Source organism: Buteo buteo, chromosome 2 (genome assembly GCF_964188355.1).
Source record: "Buteo buteo chromosome 2, bButBut1.hap1.1, whole genome shotgun sequence".
NCBI lineage: Eukaryota > Metazoa > Chordata > Aves > Accipitriformes > Accipitridae > Buteo > Buteo buteo.
In genome coordinates, this window is record NC_134172.1 from 69,626,696 (window position 1) to 69,650,449 (window position 23,754).

General features: G+C 39.0%; 1 protein-coding gene across 8 annotated transcripts in view; it reads left to right on the top strand.

Moving 5' to 3' along the window:
* Positions 1–1,331: 1,331 nt before the first annotated feature.
* The window catches only part of NCOA3 (nuclear receptor coactivator 3), an 88,454-nt gene continuing 66,031 nt past the window's right edge, over positions 1,332–23,754 (top strand). For all 8 annotated transcript variants that reach the window (XR_012648755.1, XR_012648760.1, XR_012648762.1 and 5 more), the window contains exons 1-2: positions 1,332–1,466; positions 23,151–23,192. The gene's annotated coding sequence lies outside the window, so the exon portion shown is untranslated. The remainder of the gene's footprint in view (positions 1,467–23,150; positions 23,193–23,754) is intronic.

Genomic DNA, 23,754 nt, shown 5'->3' on the forward strand with positions numbered 1-23,754 from the left:
ACATTCTCGTGTAGTATAACTGCAAGGTAAAATCTAAGGTGGAGCTTATTTTTCCAGAACTTGACATATTTGAATTTCTTCTATCTCTAGATATTTTTTGTGTGTAATGCTTGTTTCAGAGGTAGCTGGAGGCTCATATTGTACCGGTAACTTGCTCACAGAAGCCTAACACTAGTATGACCTTTTTTTTGTTGGTGGGTTTTTTTTTGGGGGGGGGGGGGGGGAAATTACTGGAAGGTGTACTTAATGGCTTTACTTGTCTGTCCATCTTGAATACTAATTGTGGCTATGGTTCTGTAATGAGCTCTGTATGAATAGCTTGGCAGGACTTAAGTCAGTGCATTTTCATTGTCTCACACTTTATAAATTTTCAAAATAAAAAGAGCATTTTTAAATGGCTGCTTTATGAGTACCTAAAACTGAGGTATACAGTGTTCTCCACATACCCTGTTGTAGTCTGCAAAGTTTTAAATGCTCATTCTAAAAAAGTTTATGAAAATAGCGTTTATACAAGCAAACTGTGGCATAGGAAGGTTATATTTTTATAAGTACCCAGTCCTTCATATCCTTGCCTTGCTTTTTTACGGATGGCAAGTGAACTGTTATGAGTTAGTTTGAAAACCATCTTTGACGCATACCTGCAGTAGAGAGTAACTGAAGCTATTACATTCTTTTGTAACTTCTATCCCAATCTGTTTGCATTTTATTAAACATTTGCTTCAATAGACTGGTTTTATTCCTTATTGAAATGGAAAAATATGGTGCTTGGTGTAGCAAATACTCCACAGACATTATTTAGCTGTAACTTCACCTCCGTGTTGTGATTGAGTGCTGCGCGTGGGGCTGACACCTTATTGTATCTTAATCCTTGGTGCGCATAAGACGGTCTTTATTAAGTACTGTATTGCTGTGCCTCCGTGGACTACTTGCAGCTGCAGTGCTCGACAGCAGGCACACTGAGTGCAGTGCCAGCCTCGCGTTTAACCCACGGGCCTCTACGAGCAGCGTGGCTAGGCACGCTGCCGGGAGGGGCCTGCCGCGGGGAGCTTCCCACGGCACCGCTTCCTCGACCCCGTTTGGGACCGCTCTTCGGGGGAGAGCGCGGGAAAGCAGCGGCGATAGCGAGGAGCGGGCGCCAGGCTAAGCCGCGGCGGGCTGCCAGCCACCGGGCCGCGGCGGGAGAAAACGGGCGGGCCCCTCCCCGCCCGGATCGGGCGGTGGCTCAGAAAACCGTCGGGCCCACAGGGGTACTACAAGTACCGTGATGCCCCGCGCGAAGGGGCGTCCCATGGGCCCCCGCGCGAGGCTGTACTACAGGTCCCACAATGCCTCGCGCCGCCCTGTGGCTCCTCTCGCGGAGGCTGGTTCCTATTTAAATCTAGGTAGCGAGGAAAATGGCGGCGAGAGGCTGAGTGTGGGGGAGACGGGGAGAAGGAGACGTAGCCGAGCTTTGGCTCCTTTCCCAGGTGAGTGGGGTTTGGAGGGAGGGAGTATCGAGTGGAGGGAGGAGAGTTCTAGTGCTGGTTCCCCTGCTTCTAGCGCTGGGGTGGGACTGGGATGGGGGAGGGCGGGCTGCCCCTTGCCGGGGAAGGGAGCAGCTTGGGGCTGGCCCTGAGGGGCGGCTCTCTTCTCTCCCTCTCGCCCCCCTCCCCAATATGGTTGTGTTTCCCTGAGGGGAGGAGGCAGGGGAGCGTAGACGGGTTGTGTGTGTGAGGAGTAACCCCAGGGCTGGGGTTGAGAGGATTCCCAGGGCAGCGTGTAAATGCCTTTACCTCTTTCTAACCGTTGTAACTTTAGCGCCGAGTGTAGTTAGAAGGGGGCATTCCTGAGGCAGTGGTGGGGGACTAGCGTGTTGAGCTGAAGGCTTCCCGGATCGCTCTGTGATGCATATCTAAGTAGGGTGAGTGAGTTTGGGTGGAGGTTCCTCCTGTAACGGTGAGAGCCTTGGAGTCGCTGTGGGTTTGTGTTTAGAATCGTCTGACCCTCAGTTTCTCAGCCTGAGTGAAATACCTGGGCTAGAATGGCCCTATCTGCCATTCATCTGGGTTTATCTGATACTGAGGCGGTTCCAAAGACCTTGTTATCTGCATTCTCCTTCTGATCATCCTGTAGCCTCGGTAAGTTTCAGGGATGACTTCTCTTGTCTCCTTGTCTCTGGTAATAAGGAAGGGGATGAGAAATACTGCAAATAAAAGGTTGATTTTCATGCCTCTCGTGCATTTCTGCCTTGTAGCTGCAACGAAACTGTGCTGTTGAGGGATGGAGATGAGAGGTTGGTTGGTTGGTTTTTTTTTTTTTTTTTTTTTTTCCTGAGGCCACATACTACTGTAGGTGTTAGGGATTCTGGGGCATAAATGGGGTGAATATGGGTGGGGATGTTGTCTGAGGTTGACATAATTCCCAGAGTCCTCTTTGTTTGGTTCTAAAGTTGGTTCTGTTTGTGGTTTCTGCTACTACTCTTAAGCACAGTCAGGTTTTCTTTTAAAACAGAAGCTTCCCGCTTTGTCAGCTCATCCACTGAACACAATTTTAAATCGCTCTCTCTTATTCAGGTAGCATCTCCTTCCTCTTTAACCTGTTAAGAAAAAAATAAATAAATCTGGTTCTGCCTTTAAACCTTTAGATAAAAGTTAACAGAAAATATTATGTTGGATTCTACCTGGAATAACAAAAGAAAACTGAAGCAAATCTGGAAGTGTGAGAGACAGTAATGTCTAGCTATATAGTATCTATAATACAGTTAAAATGGACACTTAGAATAAGCTTAAAATTCTGTCATCACTATTGTAAAAATAAATATTTTCTTGTGAAATATTTCCAACTTTTAAGAGCTGCTACACACAAGACGAAGATGTGTGTGTTCTAAATATACATACAAGATAGCTTCTTAGTATCAAACAGTATCGGAGTGAAAGCCTCAGCATAAGAGCTTGGGTTTAGAGGAAACAGACAAAATTACACTGGGGGGGGGGGGGGGATGTGTATGTGTGTGTTGTTGTTTTTTTTTTTAACTAGACTGTGCATGATAACATAGTAATTGCATTTACTGTTAGCAGTTGTAATGGGCTGTTTAACTGACTGTTTTTCAAAATTTCATTCAACTCTGTTACTACTACTGTTTTGGGGGTTTTGGTGTTTTTTGTTTGGTTGGTTTGGTTTTTTTTTTTATTAATACCAAAGGATTTGCTGCTGTGATACGAAAGTAGAGGTTGGGAGATAGGGGAAATGATAGCAGACAGAATAAACCCAGTATTCAGCTTCACTTTAAGTACCTTTCCTGATGACAGTGTGCTGTTTCTAGTCTGCTTTTATTTGGCATATGAGTTGTGTGGGTTTGGGGTTGGTTTGGTTGGTTTTTAATTCTTCATTTGAAATTCCTGGCTTTTATTAACTTGGAAGTTTGTATTGTCTGCTTATCAATTTTTTGCATAGTATCACTGGGACTAATATATAGTTGAGACAAAATGCAGAGTAGGAAGGAGAAGGAAATCTCTTTTATGATAGAACATTATCTTTTGATCACGGATTTTTTTTTCATTAATAATGGACAAGAAATTACAGTAAAAATGTTGAAGATTAATTTCTATGTTACAATTGCATAGAAAAGGGTGGGTGTTTGGTTTTTTTTTTTTATTTTCCTTTTAAAGAACCCTGAGAAAGAAAGTGTCTCTTGCTTATATTTGTCTGCAAAATCAAGCCATTGGTAGCATGTAAAATGATATTGGACACTACAGCCTGACACTGGAGGTTGCTTCAACTCCTGCATTTAAATGAGCCTCCCTCGAAGAGGTGATCTTGAATTACTGTATGATACAGGATATTCTGCATTATGTTCATGGAAGCTTTTTGATTATGAGTATTTAGAAGTATCTTAAATATTATTCTGCCTTGTTTTTATACTAAAAATGGAGGTGAGGGGGAGGGGAGGAATAGTATTCTTTATGCCAAGGATATGATAGGGTGGTGAAGAATATCTAAACCTGAATGCTGGGGCAGCATGCCTGTGTGCTTTTTTTCTCTGGCTAGATCTATTGATGGTTCTAAATGTAGCATATTAGGGAAGAGGCAATTGTGAAAGAATTTAACTGCTACTGATCTAAATCTGTTATGGAATATATTTCCACACTGATTTTATATGCTGCATTTAGTTAAGAGAAGGTACATCAAATCCTTTTTTACCCCATGTAAATGGGAGGTATACTTCAGATGGATCCTATTACTTTAATAATACTTTTAATTTAATTGGTGACTTTTATTTTTAGTCGACAGTTATCAATAAGCTGATTTTCTTTGAAGTGGAACAAAATTACCTTGCCTCCAAATTCAATCTCATGAGGGATGTTTAGTCTTTCGTGTGTGGAATTATTGTTGGTGAGGTTTTATGTTTTTAGGTGTAGACACACATTTTTCTTTTATGTTGTCTAGAGCCAGCTCTATTTCTGACATTGTGCGGAGGTAAGAAAAAGGCAGTTGCTTAAGACAGCATGCTATTTAAATGAGAGGGAGAAGAGAGCAAGGGGGCCACCATTGGTTTTCCTGCTCATTTTGCTTATATCCTGGAAAGTCAGACTTGTTACTGCTGATGATAAACTTAGGATGTGGTGTAAGTTGCTTACTTCTGAGGTTGTAGCTGCTTTTGCAATATACTAGAAGAGTGGAGGTGATAAGGTCAGCTCTACAGGTATCTAACTACCTTTAAGTATTCCCTGACTTTGTGTGTTTTGTGTGTGTAGTTGGGATTTTTTGTGCTTTGGTTTGGTTTTGTTTTGGTTGTGTGTCCCCTCCCCCTGGCCCCCCACTTTGTCACCTTCACTGTTAAATGTGAGCCTGTTCAGGTCAGGTGTAGCTAAACTGTTTGTCAAACGTTCTTTGTTAGGTTATGGATCATTACCCTATTGGAAATCTTATTTTAAAGGTTTTCTTACCATCAAGCTAAGTTCTTTTTTGAAGATTACAAACGTGGGTAGTGTCATGACTTGAAGTCTAAAATCATCATAACTGCAGTTTATGGACGAGATTGTTCTGGAAATCTGAAAACACTGTACAAGTTCTCCAGAAAATGTTCTAATTGTTAGGTCAGGGCAAGCAATTTTTCATCCATACACATTTTACACATGTGGCTAAACTACATAGCAGTTTTGCCCTGATTTATCAGGTGCACCTGAGAAGGGGGGAGGAGGGACAAGAGGAAGGCTGCAGAACAATATAGCTGTTATACTGCTAGCCATAATGACTAGCACCTGCATTAGCCTTGGCTGAGTATGACATTTTGTCACAAAGCCTGAACCCTTTACTGTTTCCACACTTCCATGCATGTCGAGATGTGTCAGAGCCATGGAATGAGATAATCTAGTATCACAGGTATACCCAGAAGGCCTTTTAGAGGCACATTTTCAAGGTATGTTTGTATATGTAGTTGCATGCAATAGTCTGTACGTGACTTCTGAGTTATGGAGATTTTTTTTTTTTCTCCTTCTGTTCTCTGCTGCATGGAAACGAGAAAATGAGTTGTCTGCTTTTTCAAAGGCAACACTGAAACAGGTTGCATGGCTAAAAATGTTATCAATATAATGTGTTTCTCCTGGTAGTTGTAGCCTAACACTTCTCTCTCCCCTCCCAGCCCCAGCAGTGGTAGGAGAAAGACTGAGTGGAATAGGGCAGAAAGAAAAGGCAGAAGTGCCTTTTATTTCCCTGGTCTCAGAGACTGTAAGGCTATTTAATGTATGGATGAAACTTGCTCTTTGGGATTTGCTCTGTTTGCCTAGAATTTCCACGGGGCTACATGTGTGGTTTTCCTCGTGAACTTTTAGGTGAGGCAGAATAGAATGAGATACCCTCTTTTTTTGTGATTCCAGCAGCTTTCTCTCAGCAAACACAAATGGTAAAAATGCAATTTTCTGGAGCGTTTTATCATTAGGCCATGCAAACATGGTTTTGAATGACACTGCAAATATCAAAGAATTAAGAATGGACTGTGTTCCCTTCAACAAATATAATTAGTTCTTAAATTGTTTCTAATGGAAATCCTTTCTAATGTCTTCTTCAACTTGCGTTTTACTATAGTTACAAATCCACGTGGAAGAACAGTTAAGTGAATGCAGGAAAGGGAAGAAGAAATGATTCTTGGGGAAACCACCCAGACTAGGAAAAAGCAAGTCAAAATCTGTTGTCTAAAGACTGTTTACTAGTTGTTTTTGAAGAAAACAACTGGCAGATTAGGTGTTTGCCGGCTACTTTCAGTGTACCAGTGTAGAATAAAGCAGATCAGCATGTGTGTTCAAAACAATTGTAAAAGACTTTCTTGAAAGCTTACCCAGTTCGTTTAATGTTAAGCATTTCTTTTCAATGCTAGTGTTTGTCTGGGTCATATGTGTAACAGAACTCTAATGCAGTGCTTTTTTTTTTTTTTCCTAAGGCAACTGTAGCAAAACTGTTAATTCGTGTATTGCACTCCTTGCAAGTGTCTTAGAACACCCATTTATCTCTGTAGTTGATCACAAGCTAGACAAGACTTCAGTGTCACCGTGCTGTGTCTAGGGAAACATCTCTCTTCCTGTTACTGAACCAAGTCAGGTATAGTTGTGATGATATTGTGTGATGCTGTATTAAATTAATGTTTTCTCGGAGGTAAGAGATCACCTTTATATGACCATAGATATGTGTCATGGTTTAACTCCAGCCAGCAACTAAGCACCATGCAACCACTTGCTCCCTCGCACCCACCCAGTGGTATGCGGGAGAGAACTGGAAAAAAAAGTAAAACTCCATGGGTTGAGATAAAGACAGTTTAAGAGAACAGAAAGGAGGAAAATAATAATGATGATAATAATAAAATGACAATAATAATAAAAGAATTTGAATGTGCAAAACAAGTGATGCACAATGCAATTGCTTACCACTCGCTGACAGATGCCCAGTTAGTCCCTGAGCAGCAACCCGTCCCTCCCCAGTCAAGCCCCCTCAGTTTATATACTGGGCACGATGTCACATGGTATGGATTGTTCCTTTGGCCAGTTTGGGTCAGCTGCCCTGGCTGTGTCCCCTCCCAGCTTCTTATGCCCCTCCAGCCTTCTTGCTGGCTGGGCATGAGAAACTGAAAAATCCTTGACTTAGTATAAACACTACTTAGCAACAACTGAAAACATCATTGTGTTATCAACATTATTCTCATACTAAACCCAAAACATAATACTATACCAGCTACTAGGAAGAAAATTAACTCTATCCCAGCTGAAACCAGGATAATGTGCTAAATGGCCTTCTTTCTCTATACTCATCAATGGGTAAATTTGAACTGTAAAGGAAAAATATCTCTTTATGCCAGGTCATGTAGTATGCTTTTGTAAACAATTTAAACAGTATCAAATGCTTGTCATCTTTGCCTAATGAAGAGGGAGGATAAGAGCTTTAAGTCAAAGAATCTGTCATAATGCTTAATGGGGAACTTTTTAAAGTGATTATTAGTGGCTTCTCTTTACAATGAAAGCTTTGTTAAATATGTTGGCTGTATCATAACTTTAACTCAGTGGTTTCAGGTAAGGCATTAAAATACAAACTATGATGTCCCTTCAAGGCTTTCATAATATTAAGTCATGAGATATCAAGCCCCTGAGGAGGAGTTGCTGGAGACTTAAACAACCAGCCAACCACCCCCCCCTCCATACCCACAATTCTTGATTCTTTTAAAGCCAATATGGAGATTTTAAACTCTTGTTTTTCTAGAAACCTGAACTCTCATAACTGTTGTTACAAACTTGAGAATTACTGTGTGTGTATATATGTATTTTTTAAAGCTATAACTTGCTGATAATGTTCCCAATCTACCAGATGGTGCAATATTGAAATCTGTTAGCGATGGGCTGCATGGTAAAATCAAGCAGACTCTTTCTTATCCCATGCTTTTCTGAACTACACTGCAAAGCTGGCTCACTCGCACCAGCCACTGCAAAACTACTGTTGTAGTTCTGTTATGCACTATTTTGGAGACTCGTCTTTTTATTAAAGATTTCAAAGAACAAGAGCATAATCTTGGGAAGAATGTGAAAAATAGTTGAAGTGTTTCTGACGTTTCACCATGCCAAAGAATGACTAAGCAATAGAAGCTTACAGTAGTGATGTATGTTTTTTTTTTCCTTTTTGCTTATCTGAAAGCCTCTGAATTTTTGTTTTTCTAAGTCTTAAGCAGGTCTGTTATTACACTGAGCTCTAGCTAGAGCACAAGATATGAAGTGTTGTAGCTTAATATGACTAGGCAGCTATTTCTACCTTACATTGGCAAATGAATAGTAAGGTCTAAGGGTGCTATTTTACTATTTACTTTCTATGTAAATGAGTGAAATGAAACTTTAAAAATCTTGTGACGACAAAATCTCTGGTATATACATGAGCTGCTTTCTTTGCTTGCATAAGCAGTAGTTCACTTTTTTTTTTTAGATCTCTTCTTGTTCTTTTGAAGAGACTTCTAAATTATTGCTGTAGGTCTAGAAAGGAACCCTTCTAGACTGCATGGGTTTAATGTTTTGTTGTTAGCTCCCATTGGCCAAATATTGATGAGCTGAGTCATTTACATATAGATAATGGTGTGAAGTCAAATCCAACTTCCAGTGCTGATTCAGCATGAAAAGTTTGGTTATAAAATCACTAATGAGCCAACTTGCTCAAAGTATATCAATCAGCTTCTTGGTGACTCTTATATAAATGATCCTGGAAATCATAAATGTCTTTCAAATGCTTTCTTTCTTAGTATGAATCTGAGGAAATTATTCTTCTGGGAATTCTCTAATAAAATGCAATTAGTTGTTATACATGCACACCTAAGAATATAAAATATAACAATATGGTTGTGTTGCTCTACATACTTTCTTTTCTCTATGGTTACCTTATGTCTAACAGAGTGCCCTGCCTCACTGAAACATCCCAAAGTGATAGAACAGGTAATAAATAGAGCAGGGAGTGGTTTGGGTGGCTTTTATTGCTGTATCTACTAATGGAAATGTTAAACAGAAGTAAGCAATTTACTTCCCACCCACCCCCCCACCCCCCAAGAAAAAAAAGCAAAATGCATGTTCTCTACTCCAGTATTTTGAGGAAACTTTTTATTATTCAGAACAGTCAATCAAGATGACAGTTTTGTGTTCTTTCTGCACCAGTCTGAACAACTAAAACCTAAAGCAAAGGTTGCATTCGCCTGTTTTTGCCTTGCACACTCAAATTCTAACAACTCACTGATTGCCCTATGGAGTGTATTAATGTTTTAACATTGCTGATTTTGTCAAATACCCAAGTTGTGTTTTCATCACATTCTCTGCAAGCTAGTGAGTCCCAGGAAAAGGGAAACTTCTGTCTGCCAGCTTTTTGCTATTACATGTGTGTGAGTGGGTAGCAGCTAATGTAGTCTATTTGGATAAACTTTTTCTAAAACTTTTTAGACAGCAGTTGAGTGTGTGCACACACACAATCAGTATGTGGAAGCACTGTATGGTTTCTTGGAAGCTTATGGAAAAAGCAGTAAAGGTTCCAAAAGTGATTTTTTCCTCTTATTCACAATGATGACTTTAAAATGGTTATCTGTTCTTAGCAGCTTACATCTTAAGGACATGATTTAAAACAAAAATTTGCGACTTCTTTTTTTGCCAGTGACTTGGATAGACTTTTCAGACCTCTTCCCCTGTAACTTTTTTTTTTTTCCCCATAAAGGCTGGGCTAAAGAGGTTAGGCGGAAATAGGAAATTATGGCTTGTGTTGCACTTCCTTTTGTCCTCTGTCCATCTTTGCTGCTGCAATGAACTTAAGTAGACATAGCAGCACCTTTTGTTGTAGTACTCTCTTGGTTTTATCTTCTATGGAAACCTTTTTGATGTTCAGAGTGGAGATTTCTGGCTGAATGGACAGACCTCAGCATATGGCCTACTAGAGGACCACACTTTAGGTAATGCTGTTAGGTGTGCATGGATTTTTAGTCCTTCTAACCAGTACTTATAAGTAAGCCAAGCAAATGATATTTTATAACTTCAGTGCTATAAGAGAGAATCCGTATGTCTTAACTACTTAAGAAGGAAGTTTAAAAACAGTTGCTCTAAGCCATACTCTGCTGTACTTCTCATTTAAGCATAGCTTTGTAGTAGCCTTTTAAACAAAACAATCTAGAACAAATGGATTCAAGACATTTTAATGGTATCTTATTTGGGTGTGTGCCACTTTGATGCCATGTGCTGGGGTGTGCACAGTTCTTGGTTTGTTAATAACTTATGTTTCCTTGTTTGAAAGTTTTAGTTTCCCATTCAGATCTCTGAATGGGAAATAACATTTTTAGGCAGTAATTGATAGGATCCCTTCTTAATCAGTATTTAAAGTATTTATCTAGTCATAGATATCTCTCAAGGCCACAAAAGCAAGAGTACTTTATCTGCAAATTGTTCTCTTGATTAAAATGGAACAAACCCAGCACCTCTGTTAAGCTAGAATGCCCATTTGATCCCCTCCTTAAGAAGAAGGCAGTCCTTTTGATCAGTGCACAGAAAACTGAAAAAAGAAAATATCTGCACTGGCTGGTGTACCTTTGAAGACTTTTGTATTACACCTGTGGGTTTTCTGTTGAAGCCCCTAATCTTTTGGTGGGTGATGCATGTTTGTAGCTCATAAACAAGACTTGTAGAGGTGAGGTGTAGACCCAGTGCTCGCAAACTTGTCAGACTTGTATTGGCTGTGTTAGAGATCGTAAGAAGGTAGTAGGGATGACAAGTGGAATCCACTGAGATGTAAAATGAGTGGAGATTTGAGGAAATTCAAGGAGAGCCATCACTTGATAGGGACAGAATAGCTTGCATTGTCATCCACTGTATTTTCTGTATGTACAGCTACAAGGTAGCTTTATCCTGAACTGTTCCTTCTTGTCTTACCCATCTGTCTGTAGCTGGACCTCAAATGACCTCTATCAAGAGATTAATATGTAGTATGATATTTCAGGTTGGCAAAGCAATGCTTTTGGTATATTAGCAAAGTGCTTTCCTTCCCCTTCCATCTTAGCACTGCTTTATATCGAAACTTTTGCTTATTGTAAAGATTCCATCTAGGCAGAAGTGTAAGGTTGTTTGAGCTGTACATTTGAGAAAGCTTTTTAAAAATCTTTTAAAGCAGTGGAAATTTCCAGGCTTCACAGAAAAAAAAATAAAATTTGAAGTTCTGGTCTAATAACTGCTTTGCAAGAAGAGAGAAATATGAAAAGGAACCGCAGACATTCTGGATGTCAGCCTGTGAAATTTTCCACTATTTCCTTTAATAACATGCAGGCATGCTTATATTGCTGGAATTTCAGTTAGAAGTCTCTTTCTGACTGAAACTTCGAGCTACTTGGTGAGCAAACGCTCCCTTAAAAATTAATTGTCAAGAAAAAAAGTTCTCACTTGTAAGAACGTGCATAAACCACTCCCATGCTGGGTATCAGCTATTTATTGTATTAATCTTGCCTTCAGTTTCTTGTTTTACAGTTTGTGTTAACTGTTACTATTACTAGATGATCACTGCCAGGTGACAGTCCGTCTTTTCTTGCTCTCAATAGTAATTCTAGACTAACATTTCCAATAAGGACTGTATGTTGCTAAACTGGAAATCTTAATTTGTTGTATCTTTGATATACTAAAGGAAGAAAGACATTAGGAAACATATGCCATTCTAATCATATTCTTTTGTAAAACAGTTAACTTTTAAATCTGTTTAATGGTTATTTATAAAATTATTGTAGCTTCAGATACATTGGTGAAAATCAAACTGAAGGGATCTACAGGTTCAACCTCATTTGTCTACCTTGAAGCTCTTTTCAGTTTAAGTTCTTCTTGTTTACCAAAAGGCTCCCTGACCTTTCTCCAAGATCTAGAGGACTCTGTACTTTGAATGTGCCTTGTCTTTCTGTCACTACAGATATTTATTGTTGACTTATGCTCTTTTGGGTTAGGGCCTAAAGAATCCTTTATATAATGGGTTGAGGTTTTTTCTTTTGTTTTGTTTTGGTTTTTTTGCTTAAATGCTGAGGTGGGAGCTAAGGTGATATATTGTTCAAAAAGCAAGCAACATCACAACAAACTGACTTCTTTCCAGTATTAATTGAAAATATAAATACCCTTTAAATGCATTTCTGTGGAATGCTGTCTTTCCAAGGCAGTATGGTACACTCCCACAGCTCTCAAGCCAAGTCAGGGCTATTGTGCCTCCTTTTTTGTTACCTCTTCTCCCCTTGCTCTGGGACTGAGGGCCTTGCAAAGAGGTTTAACTCAAAATTGTCCATTCCCTACCTCCTGCCAACAAAAAACCTGAAGCCCAAAACCAAACAAACCCACCCAGACAACTTCTGGCTGTCAGCTTACCCCTAGTTGCACAAACACCCAGTACTAGTGTAAGGGAATGTGTGGGGTGGGACTAGAGCAGCCATAGTCGTATCAAAATATAAACTGAATGGAGTTCCTCTAAGACTCTGTTCCTGAAACAAATGTGTTATAGAAGACAGACTTAAGTGGTACCTGGGTGTAGGAGAAATTCAGTACCCCTTGTCTACCCTGGGTCTGTAACTAGAAGGAGTTGGTGGAGTTACTAATTATGTATCATTACTGGTAGTTCCTTACCTGTTGTATCTGCATTGGAAAAATAATTTCATTTAAATCAATAGGGATTGAGTAGATATATTGAGTGCTGTTCTGAAAACTGATGTTGAGAAACCTGCAAACATTTAATGTGTATTTGTTACTAGTTTAGTGCATATATGTATTGCTGAGCAGAATAACCTACTGAAAGGGGTAAGTACTGCAATAATTCTATTTTGGTGTAGAATTAATCTATCAAATGCATAACTTTAGAGACACAAGATCAACAACCCCACGCTATTGGGTCTAGGGTTGAAGAATTTTTAACAGGACTGTAGGATTAGAATGTATTAGGCTTTGTTATGAAAATTTTTTTTATTGTTCATTTCTCCTATGCTGTTGTAATTAGTGGTCCTTCATAGGTAATAAGGGACTTCATGGTTTCTAGGCTGAGGTTAAGGACTAAGAACAGCGAAGATTAATAGCTGGTGATATATATTTCTAAATGAACTTGCAGAATAGATTGACATACTTGGCAGCTTTTATAGAATCAGTGCTTAATAATCTGCAGTGTCACTTAGTTCTAGCTTTCATTTCCACAAAATCGAGGTTAAACTTTTTTTTGTCTGAAGATTTTTTTTTTTTTTTTTTATATGGAGACAAAAACAAAAGGGGAGGGAAGGACAGTACACTACAAGTTCTGTGTACAGCTATGTCTTATACCAAGAGTGCCTTTGATGTCTAGGTCTAGATAGTGTCCAAAGTTAACCTGTACAGCTAGGCCAAAATATACAACTATGTGCAAAGCTGAGGACAAGTTAATGTACTCTGATAAAAGTATGTTAACTGTAGGAAGCTATTGCTAAATAGAAACATACTCAGTGTTTATATGAACACTTGTTCAAAAGGAATCTGTCAATGCCTGTACACAGATTGATAGGACACAGGTCAATTTAGAATATAGACATCTCACCTGCAACTTCACAGAAATGATGCAAATGGGAAGAGTGGCACATAACAGTAATTGACAGGATCATCAATCTCAAATAATACTTTTTTGAGCCAAGGTGACAGTGTTTCCAGACCTCCAAAAGCAACACAGCTGAACCGTTTTGATTGGTAATTGCACTATAACACACAGTCACCAAAATAATTGATGTTTTTTTGGATTTAGGGCCCTGTTAAATGTCTGCTTAGTATTGTCGGGGAACTTTTTTCCTGTTTTCTGTCTACCTTTAGGTTACAGTCAGCCAGGTTTCAGGGTGGGTACTTGACTGACTGAATTAATTATGGACCAGACTCTTCAGATTAGAGTGTCCAAAAGCCTGTTTTAAAGTGTATGACTTCTAACTGGAATTAACTCTTAGCTGATACACAGATTCCACTGGTATGGAGGTTTAACAAATGTTTTCCTTTAGGATAAGGTCAAACCCATGAAGTGAGCTGACTTTATCAGAGGCAGAGCAGTCCTAGCTCTTGTTTTTAATTAGAATACACAAATGTTTTACTTATAATAGAATCTTTTGAACATCAACAAACTATGAAACTTACATGATTGGCCTTTTCTGCTGGTTTGAGTTTAAGAAAAAGATGGGTCTTGAAAGTTTCGTTTTAAAGTAAACTTTGATGTCTGACTGCTAGGTTGTTATAATTAACTGACTTAATCTGTTCAGTAATCCTTTCTCTTTAAACAGAAATGGTTCTACTGAACATTTCTGTTAACTAGCACTCTTCAGTTCTAGATCTTTCATTTTTATTGACACTTCAGTGATTATTCACCTTTTTCTTCCTCTTTCAAAGCTTACAAGAACTAGTAGCATGCCACGTAGAGAAAATCCCTTTGGGGCAATGCTATTCCTTAGTGCCAAGTTGGTTTGAAGGTTTATTCATGGTGATGAGGTTGCATAGGTGAGACTGAGAATATTCTGGCATGCAAAAATAATCCATTGTGCTTGCATTTTGCATTAAGTTTGACACAGTAGGGCTTCATAAAGTTTATTTGTATTAGAGAGTCTGAGAAAAGACAACAAACTTTTAGTTATGTGCTATTGCAAGCTTTCTTCAGTAGACTCATTTCCTGGACCAAGGACTGTGCTCTGAATTAACACACTGAGTAGCTTTAATTTTCAGTAGTGCATTATTTTATGGTACTTTACCTCTTGCACTGTGCAGACTTGTATAGCCTTAGTCACTTGTATTCATGCAGAGTATCCAGTGTCTACCACGGCACAAGAGGTTTTTGAAATAATTCTAAAAAAACCCCCAAAACCTAGTAACTTCCTTAAATATTGAGACACTAATACAGGGTAGATGTACTTACTATGGATCTGTTGCACCAGATTGGTGGTGTCAGCTGAGGATGTACCACATTTGTGGTGGTGTTACTATGGCAACTGCCTTCCAAGAGCTGTCTCAAGGTCACTCATCAGTTGTAGCCTGGAGTGCTTGCTGCTTAAGCAAAATATCTACACCAAACAATTCAGGAAATGATCATTCTGCTTTGAGAAAGCAACAATAGGGATGCAAAGCAGTATTCTATTTTGGGGTTGAGGGAAAGGAGGTTGTCTTTAATTAGTCTGTGTATTTGTCTATCAGATATTTGAAGACTCTTAGAAGCATTGAGGGGCAGATTTTAGTTGAAATGTAAATCATAAGTAATCCAGTATCAGTGACATGAAAATTGTCTTATTTAAAAGGAAAACAAAGCAAAATAGAACCTGTAGAAGCTGAATAGAAATTGGTGACCAAGCCTGAAGTTTATGGAGCAAAAATGACTGCCTACACTGGTGAAAATTTAGACAAGGTGGTGAAAACCTATGCAGAATTGAGAATTCAGAGCTTCTTGTACTTAAGGGCTTCTTTTATGAGACAACCAGATGCATTCTTGCATCTAAATCCTTGTGGATGTAGTTAGAGAATGTCATATACACTTAGCAGCATTTTCAGTCTAATGCACAGTGATTCAGAGATAAGGCTAGAAAAGGGGTTGTTCATGAAGTTGATCTTATGTCTGAGGTTACAAGAGATTTTATTATACTACATGCGTAAAATTGAATCCACTAGACTAGAACTTGAGTAGAATGACAAAGTGCTCTTTCCTTGGTTTGGATAGTTGCCTCGCTAGTAAAAAGCTACTAAGTTTTATGTGGCTTTTTGTTTGGTTGGGTTTCCTTTTTGGATTTAAACTAACTTTTCCTCTTTCCTCTTGCATCATTACATGGATTAAACCAGTAGTATGATAGCAACAGAAGCAACCATTAGATTCAGCAGTTGATACTATGGCTGACTATATCTCAAACCTCTTTCACAAAGTGGTAAGCTTTTGTTTTGAGAACTTAATGTATTCAAATGGCAATTTAGTCCCTCCTTTTGCTTTTTAGGCTGAACAAACTAAGTTCTTCTAGCTTGCTCTCAAAAACATGTATTACCTGGTCTCCCCCACAGACTTGGTTTTTTTAACTTGTGATTAGTTTGTAGGTTTGGGGAACATTATTTCCGAAGAGCATGATTTTGTAGAATCATAAAGTGGTTTGGGTTGGAGGGGATCTTAAAGATAATTTCATTCCAAAGCCCCTGCCATTCCAACACCTTCCGCTAAACCACGTTGCTCAAAGCCCTGTCCAACCTGGCCTTGAACACTTCCAGGGATGGGGCATCCACAACCTTACCAGGCGGCCTGTTGCAGTGCCTCACCACCCTCACAGTGAAGAACTTCTTCCTTACATCTAATCTAAATCTACCCTCTTTCATTTAAAGCCATTACCCCATGTCCTATCGCTACATGTCCTTGTAAAAAGTCCCTCTCTGCCTTTCTGGTAGGCACCCTTTAGGTACTGGCAGGCTGCTATGCAGTCTCCCCGGAGCCTTTTCTTCTCCAGGCAAAACAACCCCAACTCTCTCAGCCTGTCTTCATAGGAGAGGTGCTCCAGTCCTCTGATCATCTTGGTGTGCCTTCTCTGGACTCGCTCCAAAAGGTCCATGTCCTTCCTATGTTGGGGGCCCCAGACCTGAACACAGTACTGCAGGTGGGGTCTCACAAGAGCAGAGTAGAGGGGGACAATCACCTCCCTTGACCTGCTGGTCACTCTTGATGCAGCCCAGGATACGGTTGGCTTTCTGGACTGTAAGCGCACATTGCAGGTCATGTTGAGCTTCTTGTCAACCAGCACCCCCAAGTCTTTCTTTGCAGGGCTGCTCTCAATCCACTCATTATCCAGCCTGTATTTGTGCTTGGGATTGCCCCAACCCATGTGCAGGGCCTCGTGCTTGGCCTTGTTGAACTTCATGAGGTTCACGTGGGCCCACCTCTCAAGCCTGTCAAGGTCCCTCTGGATGGTATTCCTTCCCTCCAGTGTGACGACCACCCCACACAGCTTGGTGTCGTTGGCAAACTTGCTGAGGGTGCACTCAGTCCCACTGTCCATGTTGCTGACAAAGATGTTAAACAGCGCTGGTCTCCATACCGACCCCTGAGGAATGCCACTTGTCACTGTGGTCTCCACTTGCACATCAACCCATTGACCTCAACTCTTTGAGTGCAACCATCCAGCCAATTCCATAGCCACCGAGTGGCTCATCCATCAAATCTCTGTCTCCAATTTAGAGACAAGGATGTTGTGTGGGACAGTGTCAAATGTGTCGTGCAAGTTCAGGTAGTTGATGTCTGTTGCTTTTCCTTTATCCTCCAACACTGTAACCCCATTGTAGAAGGCCGCCAAATTTGTCATGCATGATTTGCCCTTAGTGAAGCTATGTTGGCTGTCACCAATCACCTGCTTAGTTTTCATATGCCTTAGCATAGTTTCCAGGAGGATCTGCTCCATGATCTTGCTGAGCACAGAGGTGAGACTGGCTGGCCTGTAGTCCCCTGGGTCTTCCTTTTTTCCCTTTTTAAAAATGGGAGTTATGTTTCCCATTTTCCAGTCAGTAGGAACTTCCCCAGACTGCCACGACTTCTCAAATATGATGGCTAGTGGCTTAGCCACTTCATCTGCCAGTTCCCTCAGGAACCGCAGATGCATCTCATCAGGTCCCATGGACTTGTGCACCTTCATATATCTCATACTAAGAAATACTTTACAGAGCTGTCCCCAGAATGATTTCTGTTAACATCTCTGGAGCTGTGGGCCAGGAGTCACTTCCTATAGTGTGATCTAGATTTGCTGCCATTCTCTAGAACTGGTTTTGGAGATGTCTATTTTTCAATAAACATAACCAAGACTTAAGTCTTGTCTTGGAGACCTTTAAGAGTTGGTATTGGTTGGAATTTTTATACAAGTAGGTTTGATAGTAGTTGTCCACAGAACCCAAGGAGCTCCATCCTTGGGAGTACTATTAGTACCACACAGAAATGATAGGTGAGCTGGTACTTCTATCTGTACGTTAACAGGTTGAACATAAATTTAAGGAGGGAATGAAAACGTAAGAGCTAAGGATATCAGGTTAGTAATCCAGTCTCCTTCCACTCTCAGTAAAACAAGCCTAGACCATAGTAAGAGTGTGGAAAAAAGTCATACATTTAAACTGTTGGTAAAAGGAGGTTAAGAAAAATCTCTGCCTTATTAAGGTTGGTCTTTAAGAGGCATTCGTGTTAAGTGTCTGTATCTTTTTCTCCAAAGAAAGCAGTCTGTTCAAATTTTAACACACACTATAGCATGAAAATACTAGTGTATCCATTGCTATAGTGTGAGGCTATAGCAAGAGAACTATTGTTACCTGCGCCACAGAACAGAGGTTTCCAGGGCATGATACACAAGTCATTTCCACATGATATGAAGTAGTGACATATACAGGCACTTCCTTGTTTACAAAATAAACGGTCTTACATAGGCAGCTAAGAAATTGCACATAGGGAAGTATTTACTGGGAGATGATTTGAGTCACAGTGCTGGTATCTGCATCACTAATTACTAGGGACGTGCTTGCAGTCTGAGCTACAGGCTTATCACCTCAAAGCTGTCATTGGAGTCCTCTAGCTGTGCCACCACAGGATTGCTATTTTGTTGCACTGGTCTGTGAGCCTGTGCTGAGCTCCGCGGTTAAGTTTATCTAGATTGCAAACTGAATTCTTGCTGAATGCAATGTCTTGGCTACACTCACTGCTGGTAAAAGGTAACTAAAGCATATTCATGCAAATTTCATTAAAAGAAACCATTGTAGAGTGGATGTTATTATCTGCTTAAGAGAAAAGTCAGATTTGTATTTCACTTCATGTGCACTCAAGAGGGTTTTCTGAAAGTAAACAGGCTAGACTTGTTGGTCAGACTTACACCTGCGTTTTTGATGGTATTTTACAGTATATTATTCCTATTTAAGAACTCTCCAAGAGTTCATGGGAGAAACAGTCTGATCTTCCATAGCTGTTACAGATTTCTTGAGGATGTAGCTAGTTGATATCTTTTAACAAAAGCAGGTGAGCTAAGATCCTAGACAGTGGCAATGTTTTATTCTAAGTATATATACTGGCTATAGCCAAAATAGGCTCAAGTTTAGCTACATTAATTGCCTCAGCCACTTTGAGAGTTTTTTCTTTGCAGTTAGCAAGGCTGTTTCAACTTTCTAATGTAATATTTTGAACAAAAGGTTGGATACTTTCCTATAGTGATACTGACTCCCTTGAAAGTTTCTTCTATTACGAAGCCTTGCTATTTAGTAATTCCAATCCAGTCTAGACTTGTTTTTTCTGGAATAATAAAAAACTTGCAAATCTTCCAGGCTTTTCTTCCTCCTCGAATAAAGTTAGTAAGGCACTTCACCACAGATTGATTCATTTAGAAAAGATTTTAATGTACTGTTATTGTTAAAACAACAAAAAACCCACCCTGCCAACAAAAAAACCTGTGCATGAAATGGAATGTTTCTCTTCTAGAGTTACACTGGCTCCATAGTATCAACAGTGGAAAAAAATAAGTAACTAACAGCCCTGGAGAGACTTTAGCTACATCAGTTGAAACAAGGATACAGCTAGGGCTATTGGTTAGTCTAAAACAAAAACAGAACCCCACCCACAAAAACACCACAAAAGAATACAGCTGAAAAGTAGCTTGTTCTAACTTGCCTGGTATATTAAAGTAGCATTTTTAGCATATTCATGTGAAATTAAAGGCCTCACCTCTAAACTGGTGATTTCAGAAACTGTTCTGACTCTCTGTATACTTGCATAGGAAGTCCTCATGCATTTCAGTATTACTTTCAAGAACCTGAGGGGGCACGGGGCACAATTAAGCAATTGCGTAAGTTCTTAATACAAGATTGGCCACCATCAGTTAGTTTATAGCTGATATTATGTAGCTGGAGGAATTTACATTAAGATTTGTTATATAAAACAATATTGTAAACATGCTTTGCAGAACAGATGAAGCAGCTTTAATATTAAAACTTTATTAACTCTCATGAGAGGTTACACCAAGTAGATTCAGCCAAAATGGCTAGTTTTCCAGAAAAATTGTACCACTGGCACTTTTTCTGAAGGAAGTCTGGAACAGGCTTAAGGTGTAAAGCTCTTTACCTGCATTTCTAATCAACTTAAATTTCTTCATTGGCAGCTATCTTAGCAGTTCTTTCCTCATTCTAAGTGCAAGAAGAATTTCTTGACAAAGTCTGCTAGAATGTGGCATTATCTTGAATCTGCTTCACTCCATGCACTCAGTGCTTGCAGTCCTAGATTGTATCTCTGTTTGTCAAAAAGCTAGAGCAACAGAAGGACAAAGCACAGATCAAGAATCAGATAAAACACAGAATACTGAAGTGCTTTAATAATTTTAGATAAGCAGAAAATACAGCTTTTAGAATTAAGATGTTTTGGTTGTTTTCTGTTTGGGATAATTTGTTTATCTTGGTTTTGCTGCCATATATCCAGGAGTGACTAAACTGTCTCCAGGCAAAAGTTTACCACAACACTTTTCTATTGCTCTAGCTACAGAGATATTACTGTCATCTTGGAAATGTTAAGTTCTGTATTAGTTACAGTTTATCACGACAGACTAGAAGTTACTGATGTCAGAACTGGCAGAAGTTAGTCTCTCCTCTCAGAGAAAGTAAGTTATTACTTACATGCAATAAAATAATATGGAGATGGCCACTAATTCACTGTTTTGCTAGTAGTCATCTGAAAGATTTTAGTATCTGACATATGCATACAAATGTGTCATGGTCTCTGCTAGTGCTAACACTAACTCTAGGAAAAACAGGTAGTTCTTATGCCCCAGACTTCCTGAAAGATTTCTGGCCTCTAAACAAGGCTAACTATCATGTGATATGGGTGCTCACATATATGGAAGTGCTCAAAACCAGTTTGTTATCTCTTGAAGACAAGCAGATGCTCATGCCTTTTCCCTATTTGTTAGCATCCTTGAAATGCAGAAGTATTGGGCTTGTTTTCAAAGGCATTGTCTTTCTTTCCATTCACTATTGTGTAAACTCTTTGCTTTTTTTCTCAGTAAGTCAATCATGAGATTGTCAGGGTTGGTTTGATCTTGTGAAATGCTTTAAGAAGTATCTTCAGCAGGTCTTACAGCAGTGTCCTAAATTTTACTATTAAAAAGCTATGCTAAAGGAATTGTTCCATTAATGTCAAACTATGTGGATGTGAAGACTACATTTCTCTGTGAGTTAAAGGAAAGGGGGAGTCCAGAATTTTTTATTTTAATTTTAGAATGGAACTTATGTAGCACAGAATTATTATGAAAAAATAATAGCAAGCAATTAATTACTACTTTCTAAAGCAATCTGTAAGCCTTGATTTGGTATACTGTGACAATGGGAGATTACATTAGTTGGCTAGGTCTAATTAACTTTAACTGAATTATTTTGGGGGCTAAAAATTTATTATTTAAATTCATTTCTATATCAAACTAACTTCCTAGCTGCTCCTAATCCTTTCTCAAATATTAAGTTACTGCTAATGAGAAGGGACTTGACTAAAGTTAAAAATAGAGCATGTTGAACTTGACATGAACCTTAATATCTTTTCCAGCTTTTACAAGGATTGTATTATGAATTGTGTATTGTTTAGTTGGTTTCTCACTGATTAAAAGTATTGAAATAAACTGTGTATTGTGAAATAAAGCTGCTGTCATTGTTTACATTTTGGATATCTTATCTAAATGTTACTTTACAAATTTGATGCAAAGTTCAAGCTTGGAGATAGGATTTTGAAGTCTTACTAAGACTTGTTTTGGTTTGGGGGGGTGTGTGTGTGTGGTGTTTGTTTTTTTGTTTTTCCTAAAGGCAAAATATATTGCTGAAGACATAAGACAACTGAAATGTGTTTATTGTCAAAGCCTAAATCAAACTTGTTTTGTTTACTTGGGCTTTGGATAAAGCAAGTACAGCAGATCAGATATTCCACTATATGGAGTTTGTTACTACAGCCTTACAGAAGTTTCCAGTGTTCTTTGAGCTTGGTTTTACATAGAACTTTCTTCTGCCTATTGTAAATTCATTTATTGACCTAACTGATAAGTTTGCTAATTACTTTATAGATATAAGACTGATCTTGACTAAAACAATTCTGCAAAGCTTATTACATGAAGATTTGGTAAACTTTTAAAGAAAACATCTCTCTCCAATACTTCTTGTTCTGGGAGTAGGTCCTAATAGTGGCTTGCCTACCTCTGATCTTTTATTCTTGTACTCTAAGAATGTAGATTTGGTAACTACAGGTAATAATTACAGTCACTGTCAGAGTGGTCATTGAAGAAGAAACGATGGTGATTTAAGGGAACTTTCTCTTCTGGATGAGTGGCTGTATGTATGCCTAGCACTTGATTTGGGAGACTTGTCCTTATTCCGAGTGATGCTTTTGTCTTTATGCCTAGTGATGTACCTAAGGGAGAAGCAGGCGTGCTATAACCAATAGATTTTTGCCCAATTTTCTTCTGCTCAGTAGGAAAAAACAACTCCGAACTAATTATTCTGTCAAAATGACAGACCAGTGCTAAGCAGTGTTCAAAAGGTTGAGTGTTGTGAGTTATCAGTGAAGAAAAAGAATACAAAATTGAAAATAACATATTATCATATACTCATGTTATGCCTTCCTCTTAATTATAAGTAATTGTGGTCTATGCTGTATCAAAAGTGTACAATGGACTTTATCTTTCTCTGTTTTTTTTTTTTTAAAGATCAAAGCTAACATTTTTTTTTATGAGAAACAGCATTTGCCAGGACTTCCACTTCTCTGCTTTTCTTTTTTTTTTTTTTTTTTTTTTTGGCTTGAGAGTACAAGGCGGATCTATACAAAATAACCACAAGTGTCATGGAAAATCAACAGGAAGAAAGTGTTTTCCTCTTCAGTCATTTCATTATTTATTCCCCTCCTCCTCCTCCTCATTATCAGATGGCAGAGTTAAAAATAAAAACCTGATACTTTCACACAGTGTAGAGCTTAACTACAGAACTGATTGCCACAGACTATTTTAGCTGTATTAATTTTCATGGGTTCAAAAAGAAATTTATATAGAAGAGAAATCCAGCTGCTGGGAAACTCAGTCTTTTTGAACCAGGAAATTCCAGAGCTGTAGATTGTGAAGTTTGGGAGTGTGCTGAAACACATTCATATGCTTACCTTTTTCTTTCTAGGCATTTCTACTGGCTTCTGTTGGAGAGAGAACACAGTGCTAGGTAAGTCTTCTGTTTGACTTAATTGTCCAGGACTGCTTTGACTTATGAGAACTGATCCAGAGAAAATATTGATATTTACAGGGTTAGGAAAAGGGAGAAAATAATTTCAATTCACTTAAATAAAGGTATTTTCTTATGTTCTGTATTAATATTGTGTATAGTTTGCTCTCCTCCACCTCCCTTAAACTTGAGGAAATGTGTGGTATGACCAGGCCTCAGCATGTATGGTAGTATCTAATTCTAATAGGCTTTTGGGGGATACTTGTGCCATTAAAGGATGTTGCTCTTAAAAGTTGTGGGATGGAGTGGTAGCATGCATCTATGTATATATCTGCCTTTAGGTTTTAATTCTTTTTATCACTGATACTAGGGTTTTCTTCTTTCTGAAGTAACCAATGATGTGAATACTTTGCTCAGAACAGTTCTTTTGAAACAATGGTGATGAAACAGGATTTCTTAGCTAAAGCTCCTTTGGGCCCAGAGTGGATATGATGCTAATCACTGCTGGGTTTTGTTTCGTTGGGTTTTTTCGTCATAACTTCAGTACTCAACTACATAGCCT